The following is a 7,190-nucleotide window of genomic DNA, read 5'->3' on the forward strand; positions in this document are numbered from 1 at the left end:
AAGTTCGTGCACCCATGTGGAGATTGCGAAGAGACCGGGAGGCCGACGTATTTGGGATGAGATTTTGGACCGGGCCAGTACCAGAACGGAATGATGATGACAATGCTCCGAATCTAAATTTCGTTCAGTTGCCTATCTCCCGCCTGCGGAAGAGGCTGCAGAGCCTCGCGATGGAAGCACGGCAGCTGGACTTCTATCGCACTGCTGTGGGAAGCTAACCTAGAGATATATGGTGGACCTCAACCCAGTTAAGGCTCCAAGCGCTTTAAAATGGTGGATGGATACTTGCTGGTATTCAGCTACCTAGGTGTGACAGCGAATTGCTGTCTAGATGAAGTAAATTTTAATTTCTGGATGTCATATGTATTTTTAGTAGTTGACTGGCTGCGCCCACCCATTTTAGTAAATATATGATAAGTGAGTGGTTGGAACACGTAAGCCGGTGGTGTATGGAACCGCGCTTAGTCCGCTACGCTGTTAGGTAAGCTCTAGGCGCTATTTAGGACACTGGTTACTAAACTGTTACGAGGTTGAGTAGCCGTTTGTGGTACGGATATTCGGTGTTATGCTTTACAGCGACCGAATCGGGTGGTGGCGGGAGAAATGCCAAGCAAACCAAAACCAAACATAGACCAGTCCAGGATCATACCAGGGATATTCCCACCAGTTGTAATACCAATATTAGTGCCACGAAAGGCCCTCCGTTTATCGACCATGCCGACGTAGGTGGCCAACTAGTTTGCAACATTAAAGACCTCAAAATCATGCTGCGCGATGAAACCTTCAACCAATTCACAACTAAAATCAGTGATCCCGCTGTGCCAAAAAAGCGACTTGGCATTAATATCAGCGCCTATAAGGATTGGACAATTGCTTATCAATCTAAGGATCCTATCCCATCTTGCCAGATGTTCCTCAGTGAGATCCCTATACTGAAAGTACAAGCTGACAACAATCAAGTACTGACCACAACATGGTGTGGATCAGAAGCCTGTCGCACAGACATTATCAAGCGACCTCTTGTACAGGATAGAAGACATGCTATTATATCCTATTTAAAACATTTTCCAGTCATAAGAAACTGGCAGATCATCCTTAATCCTATACGGGTGCTGTAGGAAACTAACATTGAGGCTCCATTGCTCAACAGTTTCACTTAACTCAACTTGGACTACATAAGCACCCTGGGCATTCAGCTGACCAAACTTAACCATCAAAAGAGATTTAAAATATACCTCAACTACCCGCAAATAACAACCGCATTTTCTACTAGCAACTGAGTGTTTATGATTCTTGCGCAACCTTTTGAAGTTCACGCAGGTTGGAGCCTCTCTGACTACGGTGGACAATCATCGCGTTTGTGACCTTCCTCGCCATAATGCATAAATGCATAATGCGCCATTGTAAATTTACAAAATTTAGCTCTGTGGCTATACCTACAACACTTAAAAAAATCTTTGAACATCAAGCTATTCTTTGACCCGATAGAATCCAAAGTCAACAAATGATCTACCCTCAGACGTAAACCTCTGACCAGCACTTATCTCAAAAACTTCATGATGTCTTTGAGCACCACGCTTACCAGTTTTAAAGACCAGCCTACAATCCCACCTAAAAGCGGCTTCGTCCAAATTGGTGTCTGTTCCCTTATTAGGGATAGAACGTCCTCATCAGGAAGGCTGCGGTCAATATCATAAACAATGATTCGGAGCCTAGGAATCCTTTTAGAGTCAACTTTTACATTCAACTACTTGACGACCAAAGACTCCGTGATCACCCGAACTGTCTTCTTGTTGTCTGCAACTACAAATAATCCTTTGCTGGTTTCTCTAATGTTTCTAATTTTAAGCCCTTCCGACTATCGTGAAGGGCAACCTGAAGATCCTTTTTCAGTTGACTACTGGGTACAGTCGAGCCCTCAACAAAAATAATCTGAAGCTTTTTAGAAACTTGACTGCCTTCACGTCTTCCTCTGACTACCTCAGCATACCGTTTAGGTTGTACAGAGGTTGGGACAGACTTTTGGATCACTGTAACCTCTGGGCTTGGAGGCAAGGGTCTCAAATCCTTCTACAAGGACAGAAAATCCTTCCTGAAACTACTTTAGGCGAGGTAGAAATCTACCCTTTGTAGCCGCATTGACACTCCTAGGGTTTGCCAGAAAACTAAATAAGTTATCCAATTCGGCATAACCTTCATGGGCCTGCAGGGCAGAACTACCAGTTCTGCCCCTAGCCTGCAGGAATTCATCAACTAAAGGGTTAACTTCCACCTGGGTGGATACCCTTACATCTGCCACCGAACCTTCATTATTAGAAACTAAGGAGATCGAAGGAAAAAGATCCGGCTCCCTCTTCCGGCCGGACTTCCTGGCCTTGCTTCCTGACTTCCTTAAGTATCTGTCATGGCCGGAGATACCCTGACCTGACAATCTGCGAATATAAATGCTCACTGTCTTTCTTATACTTAGACTCTTGTGCAGGCCCACAAATGTGACAACTACCCGTAGCGAGCTACAGTCAGCCGGAGACCTTCTTTATTCTCCTGTCACTCACTTCACCTCTTCTCTACTGCTGGATCAAATACGTCAAATTCAGAAACTAACACGCAGTCACATATTACGGCCCTCGTTCTTAAAATAACGCTAGCAGGAAGTTTACTATCATTCACAAAAATATTGTTATACTAATTTTTAAATCATAAATATACAGGTACAAAGGAAATCTTATCCGCCATTCTTGGTAATAAATTCTGTTATTGATTAAAAAAATTTTCTGTTAAAACATTCTGTTTTTTTTCCTAAATAAATGAGGTTTATGTTACATTTCTGGTCCTACAATATTGTGTAACTTCGTTTTCACATTGTGAGGCTGTGTAAGTGATACTGGCATTCAGGAGTACGACTGATAACTTTGCGAGTCATGTTAGTAAGAAATTTAATTGTGCCCGTTATTACCTTGAGCTTAACAAGTTTGATTTCTTAGGGGCAATGTAATATGACGTGCGTATAAGAATGGGAAATATGTTCTTTATGTTTGTTCAATGGGTTGTCTACATAAATCTCTACGTCCTACTTCAAAGATTATTCTAACTGCCTATTTTTACAATATTCTTTTATATATACCACCACTGGCTCCGAGAACCATTGGATCATACCAGAGAATTATTTGTATGCAGATGTGGTTACAATAAACCTTGGTTTATTATGAGTAGCATAGTTATGCGACGATTATCGAAATATTATCTGAATGAGCTTTGCGTTTTATTTTTATCTTACTATTACGACTCGGATGCTTCTACTCTATTTTAACGAGAAAGAAAATATCGTAAAATAATGCTTGAACCGCAATCGACTGATCGAGAAGTCAATATTATAACAATTACTTCAATTGGTCAAGCATGTAAACGCTTGTGGTACTGGAATTCCTATTAAAGAGATGTGAAATGAATGAACATCAACAACTGGGATTGGTTCTACTAACAACCACAGATCGAAATTAATTTCAATGAGCAGGAGTCTGCACCAAGGGAGGTTTGGCAACAGTAGGTGTAATTGCATGTAAAATGGATTTAATAACTGTGGTCTACAATTATTAATGTTAATGTATTCCTAAAATGGTGTTACATTCAGAAGTTCTCACAGTAGTAGGATCTTTCTTCTTAAATTAAGTGATCACTGAGATGTTTTGTAATTTTAAAAAATGATTTTAAAACAGCTAAATTAACGCCTCAGATGTTTTTTATTATTATAGATTGTTGCAGTAGATCTCTCGTTATTATAAACTCTCATTTTTTCTCATTCTTCACCTCCTTCCCTCGATCTCTAACTTATGTGTATCTTTGTGTGTGTATGTACGCGCTTGCGCGTGTATTTGTATATGTATGTGAACATGAGAGTACATGTAGAGAAAGAGATATTTGAAAAAAAATATAAATATTTAATTATTATTCTTCATAAGATTTAACTGTTCTGCCATGTCATTAGGCCGATCTCTAGGTGTTCACGGTAAGGGGTATCCCAGCACTGTATGTGGCATTATGTGACAAAAGATAGTCTAATGACTTAACCCAAAAGTAACAACCTTGTCGAAATTAATAAGTATCCCATGCTGTCACAAAAAATAAAGCTTTATCTTAGTGCATTCAAAGTTACATACTATCAATTTTTAGTTAGTTAGTGATCCTTTCCACTCGATCAGACACTTTTATAAATTACCATCTAATTTTAATCATTTTAATTCACAGAACTGCTTAATGAGCTATTTAGTTAGTAGAACGTGAAACTGGAAGTCACATTCTATTATGTGGTAGGATTTAAGACGCTTTATAGGAATAATAAAAAAATAAATTTCACATACTACCTCTGTAGGTTAAATTTACTTTCTTATATCTTAATCAATTTAATCAATAAGTGAAAGATTATCAGTCAGGCTATTCTCTAAATTATTTTCTAAAGTCAGGCTAAAATTCTCTACTATCACTAAAAAAATGTAATTTAATCATGCATTACACCTTTACTTTTTCATACTACTGTACATCTAATTTCATTTTATTTGTTTTAACGTTTTTCTTCTTAACGTATAACAAGCAGGTGAGTTACCTTTGTATCCGTATACCTCTTCATATTTCCCATCAAAGGAGGCGATTTTGGATACGAATATAAAGAATGAAAACTATAAACAGTAAAATAAAACGGCTAAAAACGGGTAAAATAAGAGTTTTTAACAGTGATTTATTCTAAAATCATATTTTAGCGTTTTCCATGCATCCATATACTATTTTTTACGACAATAAAATTTTGTTATTTCCGCAATTTTTACCATTCTGCCTTCTGTAAGTAAAACGAAACTAGCCTTATTTAATAACTGCAACTTAAAATAACAGTAATTTTACGGCAGAATACAATAGAAAACTTAATTTAAAGTATAAACAACTGAATGATTGAATCGATTAAGATTTAAAAATCTAACAATGTGAAGAAGCCGGCCTCCGTGGCGTGACTGGTAGCGTCTCGGCCTTTCATCCGAAGCTCCCGGGTTTGAATCCCGGTCAAGCATGGCATTTTCACACATACTACAAATCATTCATCTCATCCTCTGAAGCAATATCTAACGTGGTCCCGGAGGTTAAAAAAAAAATCTGAAGAAAATTATTAATTATTATTTTTTAAAGATTCAGTAGTGTGAGTCGGTTACAATTTCTGTTACATAACCTGAATACCACACAGTAGTAGGAAAACATGATGAAATAGGTTTGTTTTTTTTTTATTGAATAAATTTAATAGTTATTAAAGTCTTTTATTGGTTTCAAGTTGTTAATTGAATGTTTTTTTAGTTTAAAACGGTCTTAGTCAGTGATTCAAGAAAGTTATTGTTCTTCAGAACTACGCAGCTTGAATCAGCCAAGCAAATCATTTCAAAGACAATAAATTCAAGGCTTTTGACCCATTTTTTATCGATGTGTTGGATTATTACCAATATACATTAACAGAAATTAAAAAAATTTAATCTGTTTTAAAATAATTAATTTAATGAGATGTTTCGTTTTCTCCGTACTACAATATTAAATTTTATTTAATATATCATGAATTTTTAATATAATATAACAGGCCTAATTCCTACTGAAATTTCTATTCTATCTTTAATAGCTTTAATTTTGGATTTTCATTACGTTCCTATTCTTTTATTTCAATCTATCTGGCTTCTTCTTTTTAAGACATAAAGTATACTTTAGGCTGGGGTGATTAGGGTGATGAGAAAGATGATACGTGAAGAAATTTAACAGGAAAGGTGGAAATCAGTCTTTCGTTCAGGTAATACAATAGGATTGTATTATTATTATATTCTGAATTATATTATTTATAACTAATATTAGCCAATTAATTTTTACAAACGACTGGAAATAGAGAAAAATTCTCTTGGTGTAATAAAAATAAAATCAAAATTATAAAGTATAATTAATCGGTTTAACATTTTAAATAATAATTACATAAACATTATAACATTTTAAATAATTACATATAAATTTAATCAGAAAACAGTTTTAAATTATTCCAGTCCAAAGATACCAAGATTCAGTAACAAAATTTAGCTTGGCCAAAACGATTATAAATTTTATGTAATTAATACGTCGAATAAGTTATTTTCTTTTTTGAAGTAAAAAGCTTTCTAGGAATTATTTAAAATAAAGCAAACTAATGTAAAACAAAAAATTAGATTCGTAATATATAGAATTTAAAAATAAAACGAATGAGTAATAATAATAATAATTAATTTTTTCTCTTCAAGCCTGAGATACATATTTCTTGATTTATTCTAGTCAAAAAAAAAATTATTGAACATTATTTTTCCTTATAAATTTTAATTTAATAATTCCTAGATGCTTTTATACATTTCATTAATTAATAAATATTTTATTTTTATCTATATAGAATGTACAACTTCCAGAGATCAGTAGATACGTAATTTGTACAACGCGCTTTATTTGTAAGTCGAAAAGTCTTCGTGAGATAGAATTGTATTACATTTGCTTATTTATTAACAGAAAAACAAATTTGCTATTTATTAAATCAACACTTCTCGAACAATCATTTATGTTTAGACATATTTTACTCAACATATTTATCTCTTACATAAGAATTTATTATTATAATCATTTGAATAAATAAATTTACCTTTATCGGTCTGAAGATGTTGATGAAGTTGCGATTTGAAGGTGTGAAATTTGCGGATCCCGTAACCTCAGACGGTTGATGAATACTACTGACATTGAAGATAAGACGTCATACGTAACACAAAGCGGTTACCAGGGAGGGCAGGAAGCAAGATAACGTCCATTTGGCAAGAACAAAGCCGAATACAGGTTGCGTAATATTTATTATTCTATGTGCCTGGGAGACTAGCAGTCTTACAGGCTATATGTTGTACGCCCTTTAATTGAGACGTTGACTATTCATTTCCTGCAAAACGAATAAGCAGATTACCCTAACAGACGGCCGTATTATAAATATTGTAAATAAAGTTTTTTTCCTGAGTGGGTTAACTCTTTAAAGCAATTTCATTCAGTTCATTAACGGAATACACAGATTTTTACAAGTACTTTATCGATGTGTGTAGCTGTAGTAGTTAAAAAATTGTTCCGCAAACATTGCACCAAAATTGAATAACGTTGAATGTAGAACAGAATCCATC

At 35.1% G+C, this 7,190-nt stretch overlaps 1 protein-coding gene across 1 annotated transcript in view; it reads right to left on the minus strand.

Moving 5' to 3' along the window:
* LOC142328882 (facilitated trehalose transporter Tret1-like) overlaps window positions 1–6,772 on the minus strand; it is a 99,969-nt gene extending 93,197 nt beyond the window's left edge. The window contains exon 1 of the mRNA XM_075373025.1: window positions 6,674–6,772. The gene's annotated coding sequence lies outside the window, so the exon portion shown is untranslated. The remainder of the gene's footprint in view (window positions 1–6,673) is intronic.
* Between the last annotated feature and the right edge of the window lie 418 nt (window positions 6,773–7,190).

Source organism: Lycorma delicatula, chromosome 1, assembly GCF_047948215.1.
Source record: "Lycorma delicatula isolate Av1 chromosome 1, ASM4794821v1, whole genome shotgun sequence".
Classification (NCBI taxonomy): Eukaryota; Metazoa; Arthropoda; class Insecta; order Hemiptera; family Fulgoridae; genus Lycorma; species Lycorma delicatula.